Here is a 20,479-nt window from a genome sequence, read left to right as displayed (position 1 = left end):
TATTTAAGAGATGAGGAATTATGTACATTATTTACATTATTTACATTTGACGTCAAATGTAAATATTGTAAATAATGAGTATATAGTGCGTTTGTATATTTTGGCAAAAATCAGTTGATTAGATCGACTCCAGTACGCAACTGGTACTTAATTTATTGACCCCGAAAGGATGAAAGGCAAAGTCAGCCTCAGCGGAATTTGAACTTAGAATGTAAAGACAAACAAAATACTGCTACGCATTTCATCCAGTGTGCTGACGTTTCTGCCATCTTGCTGCCTTAGTTTAAGAAGAATATTGAGACAGAAAGAGGTGAAGACACATGGAATTGGTTGAAATAAGGGAAATTTTAAATCAAAGAACCAGATTGATTTTAATCATGGCAGCTCAGGATACAAATCCTCTGGACAAATACTCCAAAATGTAGTATTTGTTTGAAGGAGAGGGTGGGGTTAAGAGCAGTTCTAAGATGGCCTGGAGAGAGAGAGAGCTAAAGATTCCAGCTAGAGTTATTGAAGTTAACTTTGCCCCAAAGAGCAAAGGGATGGAGGAAATGCACGAGGGAATGAGAAGTGAATGCCTGGGGGACAGTCACAAAAATGGACGAGAAATGATGCATTTGCTAATGGGTGGGGGACTGTCGACAGTTTACTGTGAACATAACAGGAGTGTGCAAAAGAAGAGATATCATGGGCAATGTAGAGGTTCCTCAGAAAGTATTTAGGCGGTTCCAGCCGAAAAGAGGAAATCGGTGAGGTCAGTTAGAATGCCATCTGGAGATGTGTGTGTGTGTGTGTGTTTGTGATTTAATGGATACAGGAGTTGTAAGTGAACTACTTCGAGTATCATGCTTGGATAGTGCAGCAAGTGGATGGGCTCGTATTGCCGGATCTGATAATCATTCATGATCGAGTAATATGGCAACCTTTTGCAGAAATGTAAGAAAAAAAGAGAAATTACAAGAGAAACGGTTAAGAAAACTTTTCAGGGGAAGGGAGATAATTTTGTTCTAGGAATGCAGGTTATGTCCCTTTAAAGCCTCTGCTTCACCACTGTGTGTTAGTCTTGCAGTTCATACTCAAGCATAGTTCGATTAACCTTTGACACTGACAGAGGGGCCTTTTGTTACCAACAGAAGTACCTAGGAATTCTGTAAACTTTCTCCGGCCAGTTCTAGCGACTATATTTCCACTGATATATAAAAATATTAATGCCAAATCCATCTTCCTGTTACTTAAATTATTATTATCATAATATGTGGCCAATAAAAACAATTTATTATTATTATTATTATTATTATTATTATTATTATTATTATTATTATCATCATATATACATCCAATTCATGCCAACATGGAAAACGGACGTCAAATGATGATGATGATGATGATATGTACACATACATACATAAATACATACATACACACACACACACACTCAAATATGCATGATATATAATAAAATATGATATGATTTATAATATATATACAAAATTAAATTAAGTACCAGTTGCGTACTGGGGTCGATCTAATTGACAGGCACCCCTCCTCAACAGTTTTGGGCCTTGTGCTTAACGTAGAAAAGAATATATTATATATATATATATACACAAAATAATATAAAATATATATGGTGTATTCATCATCATTTTATTTATGTTATTCAATTCAAGGAGAATTGAAGCATGTCTTTGACAGTTCCGGAGCGTTTTGAACTTATTTTATGTGTTACTTTTAACCCTGTCTGTCTGTCTATCTATCTGTCTGTCTGTCTGTACAGAGTGCGGTGAATAAATTGTCGTCCCAGAGCCTCCCAGCAGCTACTGTCTTGACCCAGGGCAACACTATCTCCTCCAGGTACTTCATGTAAGCCTCCGTGTTTTGTCTGAGGTCGTGTGGGAACATGAATGGGGACATAACATCGTCATCACTAGTGATCACTCCAAACACCATCACGTTGACTGGATGTTTTGATTTTTATCACTCTCGGTACAGTGGTGGCTCATAGATAAAATTAGTTGTGGTGCTGCTTCAGAAAATTTTTAGCCATTGTTTTGGTGTAAAAGGAAACAAACATATAAAAAAAATATTTATATATAAATTTGATCAGTTTGCGTTTTAGCCTCTGCTGGGTAGTGTTTAATTTGTTCATTGAACACTGCCACGAATTCCCCCTTGTTTTTCAAAAAAAACCCTAAATCACAAAATAAGGTGGGGAGATCTGCCCTATTTTTCAAATCCTGGCAGCAACACTGTAGCCGGAAGCAGGATTATAAGCTAAATCTTCACTTTATCACATTCAAGACTATAAAACACGTTTTTAAGCACAACATATGCAGAGTGAAAAAGACTCATTTCCTTTCACTAACACACCAGGGTCGGCACTGCGTGAATGACAGTGCTCACTCTTCCTAGCATGAAGCTTCCTATCTCAGACATGTGAGCTTGAGCACAACAGCCAAACACTGCATCACTGGAACTGTGTAGCATACAGTTCTATACAAGGATTTTTGTATTGTTTTTCATAAACTAAGGGATGGCTACTGACATTAAGCTTAAGGATTATATAATGTACAAGTATAAAGAAAGAATTAAAGTAAAAAGGACTCATTATATTGAATGTTATCAATGATATTATTTACATTATTTACATTTGATGAATATTTGTCCTCACCTTGATTGTTGCTAACACAACATTTTAGCTGATATATACCCTCCAGCCTTCATCAGGTGTCTTGAGGAAATTTTGAACGTGGATTCTCATTCCTAAGGTATTTTTCGATGTTATTGTTCTTATTATTATTCAGGTCACTGCCTGGAATTGAACTTGGAATCTTGGGGTTAGTAACCCGCACTCTTATCCACTATGCCATATGCCCATGGTGTAGTGGTTAAGAGTGTGGGCTACTAATCCCAAGACTCCGAGTTTGATTCCAGGCAGTGACGTGAATAATAATAATAATAATAATAATAATATAATAATAATAATGATAATAATAGCAGTACCAGGCATGGGCTCTCATGGCTCTGATCTTAACTGATTGGAGGTGTTATCATGTACATTGTTTTGTCTTGGTAAAAGACGCCTACAGCAATATTCTGTTCATACCACAGATTTGCTTGTCAGTTGTTTGACCTTAACCAGTTGAGCATGTCCTTAGTGGCTGACGATATGTGCATCTCTTCACGAGCAGAAGTAGTGGGGGAGCATCATAGCATGTGTGAGAAGGATTCTTTGGGTTTTGAATAATTCCCTCTGGAAACATGGGTGTTTCGTTCAACGTCCTCAAACAACCCTTATTCAGGGACCTTTTGAGCAGGATGGTTTCTCGATCTGAGAAAATTCTAACTGGGCTCCACCTGCAAGGTCATGTGCTGTTTATCTGATATGAGATCACCATGTCCGCACATGGTTGTGATGCATGTGCCTGGTGTACCCTTATCAGACGGGTAGTCATGATGGGTATACTGGGCTTCGTATATTTTACCCCAGGTCACTTTGATGGCATGCTCTGCTCGCTCACTCAATAATAATAATATATAATAATAATAACATCGAAAAACCTTAGAATGAGAACCCAGGTTCAAAATTTCCCCAAGATACCTGAAGAAGGCTGGAGGGTATATCAGCTGAAACATTGTGCAAACAACAAACAAGATGAGGACAAATATCCATCAAATGTAAATAATGTACATAATTTCTCATCTGTTATATATAGAACTGTGTTGTCGATAATATCGAATGGAAATAGGGGGTGCTCCAGTAGAGAATAAGGCCTTGTGGGATGCAATGTAGGAGTTTCTCCCTCTGTTTGGTTCTTTTCCCTGTTAAAATACTTTAAACCAATCAAACTGTTTCTACTTTCGCTTTGAGTATTTTGATGTCGTTGCTGAGGATTTCCAGCCTCAAGTTCAAGGGACGTTTTCTGACATAGAAATAATAGATGCAAATAAAATCTACAATGTAGCCCTCATTGAGGAGCCCAAGAAGATATAAACAGTCAAGGACTTCAAAACTACAGCCTTCCTTCCTCAATCTAACTGCATTAAAATCAATTATCTAATAAACCGAAATATGGATGCCTTGTATAATGTTGACAAATGATGGATGGCAAAAAAAAAAATGAAATGAAACTCATTAAAGATGAGCAGGAAGTCTTTTCTAATATTTTTGACTTGGTTTAACAACAAGAAGCTGAAATTTGTTTCCTTGATATTTATAATGGATTGGAAGAAACCATTCCTAATCAGTCTATTGCTGGCCAAAGTCTCTCAACATAAAGACATATAGGTGTTCCCTCAAGTATTACTGCTACACTTTTTCCCCTACTCTTCAGGGGACATAGAATAATTTCTACCTTCATTCAACCCATTGACTTGTGTACAGATTTTGCACTTGTTTATAACATGATAACTCTTTTAGGTGCTAATCATGTCTACAGATTCATAGATTTTTCTGTGGATGAGCAAGAAATTGGTTATTATTCCTGGAAATAGTTTTAGCTCCACATAAGCTTCAGCAGAAATAAAGGATCTCCAATAATGATGCTGTTCAATTTAGATCAACCATAGCAATGGACACAAATGCACAAGGCTAATGGCTTCGATGCTCCTGCTACTCCATATCATTGAGAGCTCTAGTCTTCGTGGGTGCCCTGAATCTGGGGATACATTATGCCTAGAATTATGATCATACCAAAAGATGCGCCCAGGCTTTGCAAAGTCAGTCAGTAAATCCCAAAAGCAAACATTAACTGTTAATTACTGTTAATTGCATCAGGGTGAATATGGTTTTGCTAATGGTTAATTTCATGCAGGATGCTTAAGACGACCTCTGTATGCTCCTCTTAGTAAAACCAGGAACTTAGAATTTCCTGAGAAGCTGACATGGCAATGTTCCATATTTTCAAGGCTACAATATGTACAGATCTAATATCATACAAGATGGAACTCACTGCAACTCTTAATATCATTTCTGTCATTGCATATCTTAAACGTCCAATGAATAGGTTTTATCTGGCCTCATCAATTCCACTCCACCCAATTTTAAGAATGATTTTATTACTATAAGTGGTTCACTTCCTGACACTTTGATGTCCTACAAAATTTGCAAAATGCTTTTTAAGCATTAACGGTTGTCAAAAATAACAGACAATAACAAATAAATAAAACTGTTTTCACATTTATTTACATTTGAATAAGATATATGTCATGTTTACAATTAAATATACAAAATATATTGTTAATAATCTTTTCTACTCTAGGCACAAGGCTTGAAATTTTGAGAGAGTGGTGGGGGGCAGTCGATTAGATTGATCTCAGTAAAAACTGGTAATTAATTTATTAACCCTGAAAGGATGAAAGGCAAAGTCTACCTTGGTGGAATTTGAAATCAGAATGTAAAGACAGACGAAATACTGCTAAGCATTTCTCCTGGCATGCTAACGTTTCGGTCAACTTGCCGCCTTAATATATTGTTAATATTGAGAGCATAACACTAATGGGGAGGTGAGGGACCTCATCACAGGTAGATGGTACCTGTTATTGGTATCATGTGAACCAGTATGCCTGTTCCATGGTCGAGTGGTCAGTGACTAAACCAGCTCCCCACCCCCATCTCGCCCCACTCGAGTTGCTTGTTACTTTTGTGAGGAGGGTTCCTTGGACATCCAGAGGGGCTAAAAGGAAGACCTGTCAAAAGGTGGACAAGCTCTTCGTGAGCCCACAGCCATCCATTTGGGGGAAGGGCAATGGCAAACCACACCAATATCTCTGCCAATAAAATGCTTAGAAAGTCAGAACAAGGAAATGCTATGGCTTCATCTGATGGTAGAACTTTTGTTGCCGGTTCGTCAGCATGCTGCCAAAAGTGTATGACATTTAATGATGACAACGACAATGTGTAACACCGGCAGTCCAAACAGACGAGGCCTTGCCCTGCTATGAACAGATTAGAAGTCAGCCTCGGTTTCTTACATGCAAGACAACTCCAAGAGAAACCGAAGAGTCGTTCCAAGAAACCAAATATATTTAATATAGACTTTCATGAAGAACAATTCTGGGACATTTAGAGCTGCTTCTCAGCCTGGACAACGTGGAGTATTCTGCACACACACACTCACACATCAATCGACAACACTCTCACGTCATCACTAATACCATTTTCATTACAATTACCACCATAACTACTACTACTATTACAACAACAACACTAATTATTGTCACTGATATCTCCTTCATTACAATTATTACGACCACTGCAAGCCGCAATTACTATTCAGCACAATCACCATCATTACCATTATAATTATTATTATTATTATTATTATCCTCTCCCCCCCCCCCCCCCGGCGCCACCGCCGCTGCCACCGACCTCTGCCAACCACTCAGGACATCGGCAAAAACGATGCCAGTTTCCTGCTTGTTTTCAATCCTCGACTAATATCATTCGGATAACAGCTGTCGGTGCCAGTCCTAGATTTCTAAGTGTTGCGAAAGGAGAGACGGAGAAGGGGAGAGAGAATGAGAAGGGAGAAGGAAGAAGGAGGGGGAGAGGGAGGAAGAAGAAGAAGACGAGGAGAAGGAGGAGGAGAAAGAGGGCTAGGAGGAAGAAGAAAATAAAAAAGAGAGAAGTAGAAATTCTGTCTCCAAGTCTTGAGAGTAAATAAAACAGGAAACAATATATTCTCCCCTGTTGCATCAATGATCCCCTCCACCTCTCATGCTCGAAACAAGTGGGGTGACGGTTTAATCCATACACAACAGACAGACAGACAGACAGACAGACAGACTGACTGACAGACAGACAGATAGACAGATAGATAGATAGATAGATAGATAGATAGATAGATAGATATAGATAGATATAGATAGATAGATAGATAGATAGATAGATAGATAGATATAGATAGATATAGATAGATATAGATAGATAGATAGATAGATAGATAGATAGATAGATAGATAGATAGATAGATAGATAGATGTGTAAGAGTAGTACCCATGGAGATTCCAGAACCTCTCTGTCGGCAACGATATTCTGTGATAATGCATCAATGAGTCTCGTTGCTTGCTTCGAAGTCTTGCATTGATTTAGTAAATAAATATACAGTGATATCTCGCGGTAAGAGTTTAGTTCGTTCCATGACTGAGCTTGTCTAACGATTTACTAGTTTTACAAATTAATTTTCCCCGTTGAAATTAACTAAAATATAATTAATCGTTCCAGCCCCACAAAACCACTTGCAGAACGACCGTGCGAAGGAGAGGTGACGAGAATGGCTCCTTTAGTACATTACACGGTCGATACAATAAATGCGAAAAGTATAAATGAGTACAAATGAGTACTCTCTGCAATGGGTGTGGGGGATGACCTTTTTAACTGGTTGAAATCCTTCATCCTCAGCCGAAAGGAGGTAGTCACAGTTCTAGGACAGCACTCTACACCATATGAGATGTCATCGGGTGTACCACAGGGATCTGTCCTTGGTCCCCTCCTGTTTGTGGCATACATTAATGACATAGATGCCAATTTAAAGAATGCCACAGTATTGAAATATGCAGACGACATCAAGCTGTACCTTGAAATCAAGAGGAATGATCCTGATGTCTACAACTCTTTCCTGCAATCAGACCTAGACACAATGCAGCAATGGATCACAGACTGGCAACTGAAACTGGCTGTGGACAAGTGTACCACCATGCATTTTGGGAGAAAAAACCCTGCGTCGACATACTCCCTCCACAACACTGATATCAAGAAATCCTCTTGCGAGCGTGACCTAGGCATCACTGTCAGCAGTGATTTGCGTTGGACAAAGCATATCTCTAAAATTGTCAAGAAGGCCGAGGGTGTCTTGGCATCACTCAGCAAGACTTTTGTTAGCCGCTCTCCAGCCATCTATTTAAAACTGTATACAGCTATGGTACGACCACACTTAGAATTCGCATCATCAGTTTGGAATCCCTATCTTGCTCAGAACATTGACCTCCTGGAATCTGTCCAGAGACGTGCAACCAAACGCATACCCTCCATCAGACACCTACCATATTCTGAGCGCCTTGTTTCCCTGGGCATGGATTCACTGAAGCTCCGGCGTCTGGCGACGGACTTGGTAAACACCCACAAGGTTATCAACCACCTCACCAACAACAACACTGAACACCTTTTTGATCTCCATGTGTCTAACACACGTGGACATGCCTACAAAGTCAGAAAACAGCACAGCTCCCATGACTTTCGGAAACATTTTTTCACGCTCAGGGTTGCTGAAGCGTGGAATAAACTGCCTGCGTCAGTTGTTGACTGCCATGACACTGCATCCTTTAAGGCCCTCATGCTGTCCGAAATCCGCCGAAACTACACCTGATTATATATACACTTTAGATGAGTTGTAGTGCACCTGAGCACTGTACACAATTATTATTATTATTATTATTATTATTATTATTATTATTATTATTATTATTATATTATTATTTAAATGCCAGAAGGAAAAGAGAGACACAGCCAGTAGAATGTTTAAGAGAAAGATTTTTTATTTATGTGTTAACATGTGTGTGTCTGCGTCATAAATACATATATAATAATAACAATAGACAGGCCGTCATGTATACATAATGTATATGTGCGTGCATAAAATACAGAGTATTGAAAGAGTCTATAATAGGACGTTCAGACACAATGATAAATACCAGTTCGTTGTAAAGGTACACGATAGTTGAAGTGCTATAACAATAAGTTGTGACTACAATGCAGAGCCAGTTGAGGCACGTGGAAGTGGTGGCTACAATGCAGAGTCGGTTACTTGGTACAGGAGTTCTCCCAGATTGTATTTGCTGTTAGCCATGGTGAAGTATTTCACAAACAGTGAGGAGATAGAACCTGTGCAAGGGTTGCTGGTTGCAGTGTACGTAGGGAGATGTTGACGACGTTAAGAGGAAGGCGACGCAGATGGAGGTCCTGAATGCTGCTGGACGAAGCTGAGTCTCCATGTAGCTGCTGTTCTGTTGTCGCTGGAACTGGCTGTGACCTGTGTGGTCAGTGGTTAGACCTTAGAAGGTCTGGAACCGAAAGACGAAAGACGGTGTTGAAGCTAGCATTCTATAGTAAACAGTCGGCGCAAACTAAGATAAGGCTGTGATTGGTTGAATTGCATATTGGCGAGTAACAGGGCAAGAGACAAAAGTGCGCCAATACCAACCAATCAGAGTAGTGGACACAACAGGGTCCAAAAGGGCAGCCGAAGGCTAGCTGTTATCTACTACGTCCGTACTTATGTATATATAACAGAGAGAGAGAGAGAGAGAGAGAGAGAGAGAGAGAGAGAGAGAGAGAGAGAGAGAGAGAGAGAGAGAGTCCGCTACACTCTCAAAAATAATTTTTTATGGGTTTTAAAACAGAAAAGGTGAAGTTGTAAGGAAAATGACAACTATAAAATAGAGAATGCAAAAGAAATATGTAAACTGGTTTTATTAACTGAATTACCTTAAAGATGGGACGATTTGTTTTGCTCGTGCTGTGGATTTCCGCTATGACAGAGCCACAGACATTTCCGTTGCGCAACAGTACACATTTTAAATTACGCTTAGAGCTGCCTATGAAAAGACGCCATTCCTCTGGTTTGCATTCCTCAATGCCAAGTTTATTAAGAAACCCACTGACATCTCTACAGTAAACCAGCTCTTCCTCTTTTGTGAAGAAAGAAAGGAACTCTTCACGCCGACTCCGATAAAAGGTTATACGGACACCATTCTCTAGAAGATTCTTCTCTTTCAGTCAAGAAGCCAACAGTTCTGTAGAATTTCTGGGGTGGTTCAAGTCACGAACTAGATCATTCAGCTCTACCTGGGAGAATAGCTGAGGTAAAGTCTCAGGCGAGGAACCTTCTTTGGTTGGGGGTAAAGTTATCTGAGGCAAGACATTGAAGGCAGGAACAGGAAGCTCTTCACTGAGTGGAACAGGTCTAATAGCAGAGGCAAGATTAGGATAGACAAGCGTTAGTCAATTTTTCCGGTTAATACCCTTCAAATTTAGGTTACAAAAATAACAGTCGTCCACGTGATTATAGGGCTCCCGCCATACCATTGGTATAGCAAACTTCATACTTTTCCTTGTCCTTTTCGTCCATTGTTGCAAATGTTCCGTACATTGTTTGCAGACACAATACGGTACTCAATATTTATCTTGGTCTCCCAGCTTGGTTATGTGTATTCTCCACAAACATAACAAAGCATATTTGGAGAATTAACGCAACACTTTCTTGAAGCGGACAGCTTGCTCATTTTCTATTGCTTCGTTCACCACAAAATCTAAAAAGTATGGAAAAAGAAAAAAAAAACAACTTAGAATTAGAATAATGTAACGAACACTAACGTACTGGACATACACACATACATCATCATCATCATTGTTCGACCGTGGTCGAGACAATGGAATTTACCATGCTACGCCAGACTTCACGGTCCATCATGGCATTACGGAGGTCCTGTTGCTGGATGCCTGTATCCCTGGAGATTACATCAGGGTAGGAGAGTGTGCGCCCTCTGGTATTGCAAGTAGATGGCTTCCAGAGGAGAAGAGTAGAAATTACATACACAGTGACTATAGGGATGTTCAATAACTTATAAACTAGATCTGATGGGTCAAAAAGAAGGTCCATATTTGGATTCAGGAGACCGATTTTTTTTTATAGAAATGATGTCCATTTCCTAAACACTAAAAGCCTTGTAGACCAATGTTATCAAAGTGCATTGGAGAAGTCAACTTTTATGTTGGTCACTGCTTTTCCACTCACGGAAAGGCCTGCTGTAGGTCTTTGTTAACTATGATCCTTAAAAATTGACAAACTGAATATATCTGCAGCATCAAAAGTAATAATTGGATGAGACTTCGAAGAGATAACGTTTAAACCGAAAGCTGTCGCAAAAACAAGCATATTGATGGTGTATAGATTGAAATGAGTGAATCGCCGTAAAAGTATATCTTTATATAATTAACTAGCAGTATCGCCCGGCGTTGCTCGGGTTTGTAAGGAAAATAACTATATAAGCATTTTTAGAGAGTTACTTCCCTTATAGATGCCAATTCGGGCTTTCTTAGCCATTTCTGTTTTGGTGTCTTCAAGCCATGAAGTCGTTGTTCTAAAAGAACGCTGGTCTCCTTGACAACGCTTTACGGCGTTGATTTCCTTATACTCCCTTCCCCACAGCTTCACGAGGGAGGGAAGAAGGGGGAGAAGCAAACAGGTGCAGGTGTGACCATGGACGCCAACTCCGCCGCCATCGACACACGAAAAATTATGCATTAAAATGGAATAAAAAATGATGTTAAATTATTTTAAAATCGTAGACTCATCGTAGACGCGCGCTAATACTCAGACGGGCTCGATATGAATCACGCCTATAAGATACCCGAATTTGGTTAAACTGCACCGCAAAATGTGGGAGTAGTTAGGAATCTAAATCGAAGGGGACAGACACTCACACAACTACAGTTTTATATATATAGATATTTCAGTTAACTGTATGCCCCATCTACAATTAAAAACAAAACATCTCTGGCTTGGATGAACAAATCTGGCCTCTGTGAACAAATATATCTGGATTGGATAAACAAATTTAACATGGATAAACAAATCTGGAATGGATCAATAAATCTGATCTGGATAAAACAACAGAAACCAAGATACTGATGCATCGGAGCAAGTCATCGGGTTAGATTTATTCAAATGAATATACACAACTGCTACAATCTTGATGTTGTCTATTTTCTGTGCACCAGAAGATACCATATTGTGTCAGGATGTCCTCCTCTAGCTCCAACGCAACATAATCAGGCGCACAGAAGCTCGGATTCGCCTAACCACCCAGTTCCAACTGTCTCAGAAAACGATAATGCTAAAATAATATGGAGCTTTATTCAACATAAATATCATTAGATATCACGAGAGAAGCCGGATATAATTTTCCATTTCTGAAAAAGAAAAATAGAGTGGTATTACCATCATAGTTACTAGATTATCACCATGGTAACTGAATTATCAACATAGTAATAGAAAATGACTGTAACGTTGTGCCGAAGCGAGCCGAAAATTTACAGAATTACATCGACCTAATTAAATTAATCATATAATACGGTTAAGGAATGTGACAATTGTACCGACTGGCACAGTTGGAATGGTAGATATTCATTTCTGTAAAATGCAGTGAGTGATTGTCTAAGCACGTCCTGGAACATAGAAATTCCAGGATCTCTAAATATTGGTTGGGCTCTTGATACAGTCGCCAGAGTGTTAAAAGGGGCAGGTGGCAGAGCAATGGACTTAAACAATGGACTTAATCAAGATCTCAAGATCAGCAACAACAAAATCCTCACAATCATAACTCTGAATGCTGGCACTACTACTACTACTACTACTACTACTACTACTACTACTACTACTACTACTACTACTACTACTACTACTAATAATAATAATAATAATAATAATAATAATAATAATAATAATAATAATAATAATATATAATAATAATATATAATATATAATAATTATATATAATAATAATAAATGCCCTGATGCAGTACCAGGCAGTGGCTCTCATGGCTTCTGATCTTAACTGATTGGAAGTGTTATCATGTACATTGTTTTGTCTTGGTATAAAAGATGGGCTACAGCAAATATTCTGCTCAATACCACAGATTTGCTTGTCAGTTGTTTGACTTTAACCAGTTGAGCATGTCCCTTATTGGCTGACGATATGTGCATCTCTGATCACGAGCAGAAGTAGTGGGGGAGCATCATAGCCATGTGTTGAGAGGGATTCTTTGGGATTTGAATAATTCACCTCTGGAAACATGGATGTTTCGTTCAACATCCTTAAACAACCCTTATTCAGGGACCTTTCGAGTGGGATGGGTTACTCGACCTGAAGAAAATTCTAACTGGGCCCCACCTGCAAGGTCATGTGCTGTTTATTTTGATATGAGATCACAATGTCGCGCACATATGGTTGTGATGCATGTGCCTGGTGTACCCTTATCAGACGGGTAGTCATGATGGGTATATTGGGATTCGTATATTTTACCCCAGTGTCACTTTGATGGCATGCACTGCTTTCTCACTCAATAATGATAATAGACCTTTTGAGCGGGATGGGCTAATCAACCTGAAGAAAATTCTAACTGGACCCCTCCTGCAAGGTCATGTGCTGTTTATCTTGATATGAGATCACCATGTCGCGCACATATGGTTGTGATGCATGTGCCTGGTGTACCTTTATCAGACGGGTAGTCATGATGGGTATATTGGGCTTCGTATAATTTACCCCAGTGTCACTTTGATAGCATGAACTGCTCTCTCACTCAATAATAATAATAACAAGAGCACTCAGAGAGCGCAAACCTTCGCCAAGGCAACACTAATGTCCTCTCAACGATTAGCCAGAGTTGATTTTCTAAAATGAGAATATCTGAAATAAACTCGACTGCTCTCACAAACGAGAATACTGAAAATGAACCCGACCGCTCTCAAAAATTAAGTAAAAAACCCCCCAAAAAAAACGGAATAATAATCCAGAATCTTTGTCTGGTACCCGATCGATCCCAATGGTAGTCATGGAATGTGAAGGTGGCTGTAGACAATTTACTAACAGTAATCAATAGTTTATCCTTTATCTACTACAAGCCAAAGTTAACAAATCCACGATTCAAAATAGTTTCAAAGGCAGGGGTAATAATAATAAGTTCTACTCAGGAATTTTTAAATGAATAGCATGGAGACCTTTTGGTTTTCTCTTCTCTTAAATTCTGGCCTTCTTTTAGTATTCCTGTTGTTTTAGGTCGATGTATAAATGTATGTATATATATAAGTATACTGTATAGTGTTAAAATGTATGTATAATATATAATATACTAGCAGTATCGCCCGGCGTTGTTCGGGTTTGTAAGGAAAATAACTATATAAGCATTTTTAGAGTTATAGCCAAAAAATAGCAAAAAAATGCATTAAAAATGGAAAAAAAATTATGGTAAATTTTTTTAAAATCGTTGACTCATCGTAGACATTTTTAGAGAGTTACTTCCCTTATATAATAGCGAAATAATGCATTAAAATGGAAAAAAATGATGGTAATTTTTTTTAAAATCGTAGACTCATCGTAGACGCGCGCTAATACCCAGAAGGTATATGAATCACGACTATAAGATACCCGGTTTTGGTTAAACCGCACCGCAAAATGTGGGAGTAGTTAGGAATCTAAATCGTAGGAGACAGACACACAACTTCACTTTTATATATAAAGATGTATTATAAAAATATGTTAGCAATAATAAATCTCTGAACGAGATATAAACAATAACTGCACGACAATGTGAGGTATACTAGCCATCTCAATATGGCTAACCACTAAGGGTGGGTGTTACTGGAGCTTGTAGCCCCCAGGAGAACATCGTCTCCAGCTGGCTTTAGGCACACTTTCTGTGCCCTTATGGTATTTGCAAAGGGAGGTCATCTCTCCCTCGTCAACCTAAGTGATACGCACGGACTGCAGTTTCTAGGTATTGACCTGAACGGTTTTGCTGCCGTTTGTTTACGCAGTTTGATTTCTTTATTCATCAGTTTCTACTAAGATAGAGACGCGAGTAAAATTAACAATAGAGAAACGAAAATAAAACTTTGGAAACAGTCTAAAGGGAGATAATTGAGACAGACTCGAAAGTCAACGTAAGATCATAAGCATATAAAGTAAATATAACAAATAATCCAAAATCATTGTCCGGTACCGGATCGATCCCAAAATTTAATCAGTTTGTACCAGTTACGAAACCAAACATCCCTGAAAGTTTCATCCGGATCCATCCAGCGGTTCTTGAGATATCTTGTCCACGGACAGACAAACAAACAAACACGACTGAAAACAATACCTCCTCCTTCCGTAAGGCGGAGGTAATAATAATGATAATGGTTTCATATTTTGCCACAAGGGCAGTAGTTCTGGGGGAGGGGATGAGTTGATTACATCGACCCCAGTGCTCAGCTGGTACTTATTTCATCGACCCCGAAAGGAGGAAAGACAAAGTCGACCTCGGTAGCATTCGAACTCAGAACATAAAGACGAGTGAAATGCTGTTCAGCATTTTGCCCGGCGTGCTAACGATTCTGCCAGCTCGCTGCTTTAATAATAATAATAGTAATAATAACAACAACAACAGATACTGATGATGATGATGATGATGATGATGATGATGATGATGATGATGATGATGATGATGATGACAACAACAACAATAACAACAACTATAATAGTAATGTTTATAAATTAGGTCAACTCTATTTAAAAAGGTGTGAACATTATGTTTAAGATAACAGAGTTTATACACAAACTGTTCTACCGACAAAACTGCATTTGCCAGTAACTGTGTTTAAGTTTGCATCTATGTGCCAAACTCTAAACGTTCCAAATTCCTTTCATGTTTACACCAAAACTCTTATAGTTAGCTATATATAAATATATAAAAACCAAAATAGAATTGATTCATCTCAGAACTTGTGCAGCGAGAAGATGTCAGAGAATCGACGCTTCGACACAGATTTCATTCTAAACTGAAGACGTTTCATTTATTCTCCTCGCCAAATGCCGTCGGAACTAAATCACAACAAATTATTGCTACATTCACCGCTAATGGCTCTGTGGCATAATGCCTAAGAAATCTAGCATTTGAAGAACAAGTGTTTTTAGTGACAGAATCTCTCGGTTCTATCCAAAAATCTATTCTACATTCTCGCAAAATACACACACACGTGATTCATGCTCGTAGTCTATTGCTGAACGTTAAAGACAGTTCCTTCAGTCTATTGTTTTAACCTCGGGTCAGCCCTAGTCAGACAGACTTGTATCCAAAGACGTTCTAGACGTGACATTCCCATCTTTTGCACATCTAAGATTGGCCAATGTGTCCGTTCCTAAAAGTTTGAAGAAGATTTGTCTGCTACTTCTTGCAGGTTGTACAACTTCATGACGGCACTCACTCCCTCTCTTTGGAGAATTTATTAATAGCTGTCCTAGTCAGATGGATAATTTATATACTTTCATGGGTTGTTTATCTCTTATAATAGTACATAAGAAGCATACAAACTATTCGAATAAACGCGACACGTTTAAAACTGGTTGGAATTTAAAGATCATGGCGACGGATTTCGGTTTGGTAGAAAATTATATGTATTGAATTACGAGTTCTAAAGTTAACATAAGTTCTGCCACGAATGCAATTTGGCAAAAAATATTTTATGTGTGTGATTTTAAAACATATATTTTAAAAACTTGGTTCATAAATCGGTTAAAACAATCATCAGGCATCACACAGACTCTAGAAAATGCAATGTTCAGCAAAAATTTTGCCTGTAAATTCAGCTGATTGATATAAGTAAAGGAAATTATCTCAAATTCTGTACGAAGCGCATTCATCAAATATAGTGTGATAATTACTTGTACCAAACTGTATCTTTTAAAATAACAACCACTTCAATATCGAATCAAATATGGAAACTCTCTTAATTATATTTTCAAATTTTCAATCAATCTGTCATTAGAAAAATATTTCACCATATTCAAGCAGAATGTTATTATACCTATCAGTATTAACCATTTGCTTCAATAAAATATACTGGCGGAGGAGTGGCTGTGTGGTAAGTAGCTTGGTTACCAACCACATGGTTCCGGGCCGACCAAAGCCTTGTGAGTGGATTTAGTATATATATGTGTGTGTGTGTGTGTGTATGTGTGTGTGTGTGTGTATGTTTGTGTGTCTGTGTTTGTCCCCCAACATCGCTTGACAACCGATACTGGTATGTTAACGTCCTCGTAACTTAGCGGTTCGGCAAAAAAGACCGATAGAATAAATCCTGGGGTCGATTTGCTCGACTAAAGGTCGCAATCAAATGACAGCATGGTCGCAGTCAAATGACTGAAACAAGTAAAAGAGTAAAGAGTATGTTCAGTATTTCTTCTCTCTCGTCTCGTACAATCTTTTTATGCAACTCCCGTTCTTCAGAAAACATGATTTACCAGTAGAAAAGATTACATGGCGGGGAAGCGATGCTTCACAACTACAGATTATTAATATACATACATACATACATAAATACATATATATATATATATATATATATATATATATATATATTATATATATATATATATATATATATATATGTATACGAAGTTAATTCAGTATATTTGCGAAGTTAGATCAGTAACATAGGAAAATTTATATAGGAAGTACTATTATTTTTAAAAATAGATATAGTGGACACAAGAGTTCATTTATTCACCCCAATAGAAAAAATTCTACGACATTAGCATCATATATTAAACACCTCAAAGAGTGGTTGATAATTACTGAATCAACACCATGTAATACACATAATGAATCTTGTTGGCTTCGCATAAAGGAATCGAGTAGCATCGACTCCGAGTACTCATTCTCTCGCTCTCTTTTGTGAAGCTGCTAATTCGTGGGGAAGTAAACATACCAACATTAGTTGGCAAGCAATGTATGTAATGGCGGACAAAAGTCATTGCATCCTGTGTTCTTTCATGCATGTATCGGGGACTTCCAGTGAACGTGGAGGGCAAGATGCAAACTCTTATGCTTGTTTTGTTCATGTAAATTACCTATAAAGTACAGTTGAAGGATTTGAGGATCTTGATTTTCAGCAGGTTCAAGCGATCCTATCCTATGGTAAATCTGTCCCTGCACTTTGAAAAGTAGAAACAAACCCGCCTTCTTGAACAACATTAGCGCCGAAAGCTGTCATTTGGAATGCACAATTGTACTTCCGGATGTTAATGAGGAAATGTTTCGACACTGTAGTTGTGCCAGTGTAGAGTGACTTCAACAGTTGTGGTGGATCCTGCAGCGGAGTGGGGTTAACTTTTCCATTAGCGCAACACATAGCAGGACTTTCTCTTGACTGCTTCTTAGCATTGCAGAAAGAGCAAGTGGTGGACATATCTCCAGTGTTCATATCTGGGTGGCAATCATAATGAAGCTTAGGGTTGTAGTCGAAAGCCTTTAATGACAATCGTGAGCTGCATGGCGTTGAAAAGCCTCGTCTTTTAGCTCTTTGTTGAACGGAAGGCTGCAGCCTAGTACATCTCTGTTGTAAGGTGTGGGAAGCTCGCGCAGCAGCCATGTTGGCTGCATTCATGACCAGGTGTGTAGTGCATTCGGTTTTGTTCTCTGCAATTTGTGCAGCAGCAGTTGATGCAGCATCAGCAATTTGTCAAACTGTACGCTGGCCATCTGTTTGGAGTGCTCTTGAAGTGGCTGTACGTCCAGCATTTTGTGATCGTCTAATGCCAGTTTCCACGGACGATTCGTTTGGCCTCCTTGCTGGTGGTCTTGCAGCTTTCGCAGTTTTTCGTCCAATTGAAGAACTCTTCCTTCGGAGCATGCTCTAAAATAAGCATGATGAAACGCAGTGAGAGACACTGTTAAGTATGAAATATGAATTGAAGGGTTAGTATGTAAGTGTAGATAAGTTGCAAACTTGCAGCTGCTGCGGTAATAATGAACTGGTAGTAGGAAGGTAAATGTGCAAAATAAGATGATGTCGGGGTTATGATATTAAAATGAAAATGGAAACAGTTGTGAAAGGCAAGGCAAGGGAAATGGTAAGAGCAACGGAGAAAGTGGTTATGAATTGCATTGGGAATGTTGTGGTTTGTGCGGACATGAATTTTTGGGGGTGTTGTTCGTCAATGCATGGATGCTCTGTCGCATAGAGTGGATAGGGAAAGAGTTAATGAGAGAGCAATTAGATGATTTGCTTAGCTTTGTTTAGTGGTGCTTGTGGGGCAGAAGCTGCCGTTGGTGCTGCACATGTGCTGCATGGTTATAGGTAAGTTGGTAGGTCTGCAGGCCCCGCATTAAGGAAGAAGCAAAAGAAAAAAAGGTTTTGTAATACTGCTTTTCTTTGGATTGTAAAATTGGAGCGCTTGAAATCTAACATCTCGATGAATTTTTTATGCATTTTGCATTAAAGGAACTTGACCCACGAAAATCTGTCATTCATTTTGAGTTTTGTTATATATATATATATCAGGTCATCCCATAAGTTCTGTCTGAATTTTGAATAAAGAAAGCAAAAAGTGATCAAATGTTATACTTAATTGAAATTTAATCATCAATGTACTTCCCCTGATTATCTATGACTTCCTTCCATCTATTTACAAGCTTTTTAATCCCATCAATGTAAAACTCTTTTGGTTTCAAAGCGAAGAGCTCTGAAATGTCAGTTTTGACCTCCTCCTGGCTTGCGAAACTTATGTCCCTCAAATAATTCTGTAAACTACGAAACAAATGGTAGTCTGAAGGAGCAAGGTTGGGAGAATAAGGTTGATGAGGAATTTTTCCCCTACCAAGCTCTTCGATCTTCTGTGATGTGATCTTTGCAGTGTGGGGTCGCGCATTGTCTTGATGAAACATCACTCCTTTTCGATTCACCAAATCGGGTCTTTTTTTTATCTTCAAAGCTTGGTTCAAACGCTCTAATTGTTGACAGCAGACTTGAGTAGACTGAACTCAGCTCATTTTAGCTCGGCTCGGCTTGGCTCGGCTCGGCTCGGCTCGACTCAGAGAAGGAAAAGAAACCAACCGGGATTCTCTAAGTAATGGCGAGTGAACTGGGAGAAGCCCAACACCGAATCTCAAGGGTCGTACACGGTCGATCGTTTCGCCTGGTTAGGTTCGGAGTCCCCTTGATCGGGGCTGCCCAGAGCGGGTGCCAGTCCTATTTGGAGCCGGCGGCGATCGGCGGTGTTCTTCAGCCCGAGAGTCGGGTTGTTTAGGAACGCAGCCTAAAGCGGGTGGTAAGCTCCATCCAAGGCTAAATACGGGGACGAGTCCGATAGCCGACAAGTACTACGGGGGAAAGTTGAAAAGAACTTTGGAGAGCGAGAGTTCAAGAGACCGTGCAACTGCCCAGGGGTAAACGGGTAGGAGCACTCACCGCAATTGCGAAAGGACTCAGTCCGCTCCTTCCCACCGATGCGCCGTCATCCCTGACGAACGCGCCTGTGGCGGCCGCTCGTTCCGCGGACGGTCATCTGCTGCCTCATCGGTGCTCGATATCCGGAGCGCCAGCATCGGACGCACTTTTCCGATCCGTCGTCGAGACCAGTGCCCGTCGGGCCGGTATACGCGCGGCGTCTGCAGGTGGCAGATAAGCGCCTTGTGCCGTCGGCTTCGCTGCCGGCTGGCATCGGGACATACGCGCTTCTCTCGATCGGGCCTATCGCCCCACGAAATTGCAGACACGGCTAACAGACGGAGACGGGCTAATGCACCTCACCCTCAGCAAGCACGACGCAGCGAGTCGCGCGTTGTTTCCGCGGCGCGTGACAATGCCGCCTGCGCGCTGCCGCATTGCCTCCCTCACGAGATAGCGACGCGCGGCGGTCGCGAGACCGACCGAAAAGC

At 39.6% G+C, this 20,479-nt stretch overlaps 1 long non-coding RNA gene across 1 annotated transcript; it reads left to right on the top strand.

The window, feature by feature from the left end:
* Positions 1–9,072: 9,072 nt before the first annotated feature.
* LOC118766747 lies at positions 9,073–20,479 on the top strand. Its single transcript, XR_005002654.1, has 4 exons — positions 9,073–9,083; positions 19,777–19,781; positions 20,314–20,381; positions 20,442–20,479. It is a non-coding gene; the product is annotated as an uncharacterized LOC118766747 (long non-coding RNA).

This window comes from Octopus sinensis, linkage group LG17, assembly GCF_006345805.1.
Source record: "Octopus sinensis linkage group LG17, ASM634580v1, whole genome shotgun sequence".
In the NCBI taxonomy this organism is placed as follows: domain Eukaryota; kingdom Metazoa; phylum Mollusca; class Cephalopoda; order Octopoda; family Octopodidae; genus Octopus; species Octopus sinensis.
Note: the sequence above shows the minus strand (reverse complement) of the source record. Positions and strands in the feature narration are given on the sequence as shown.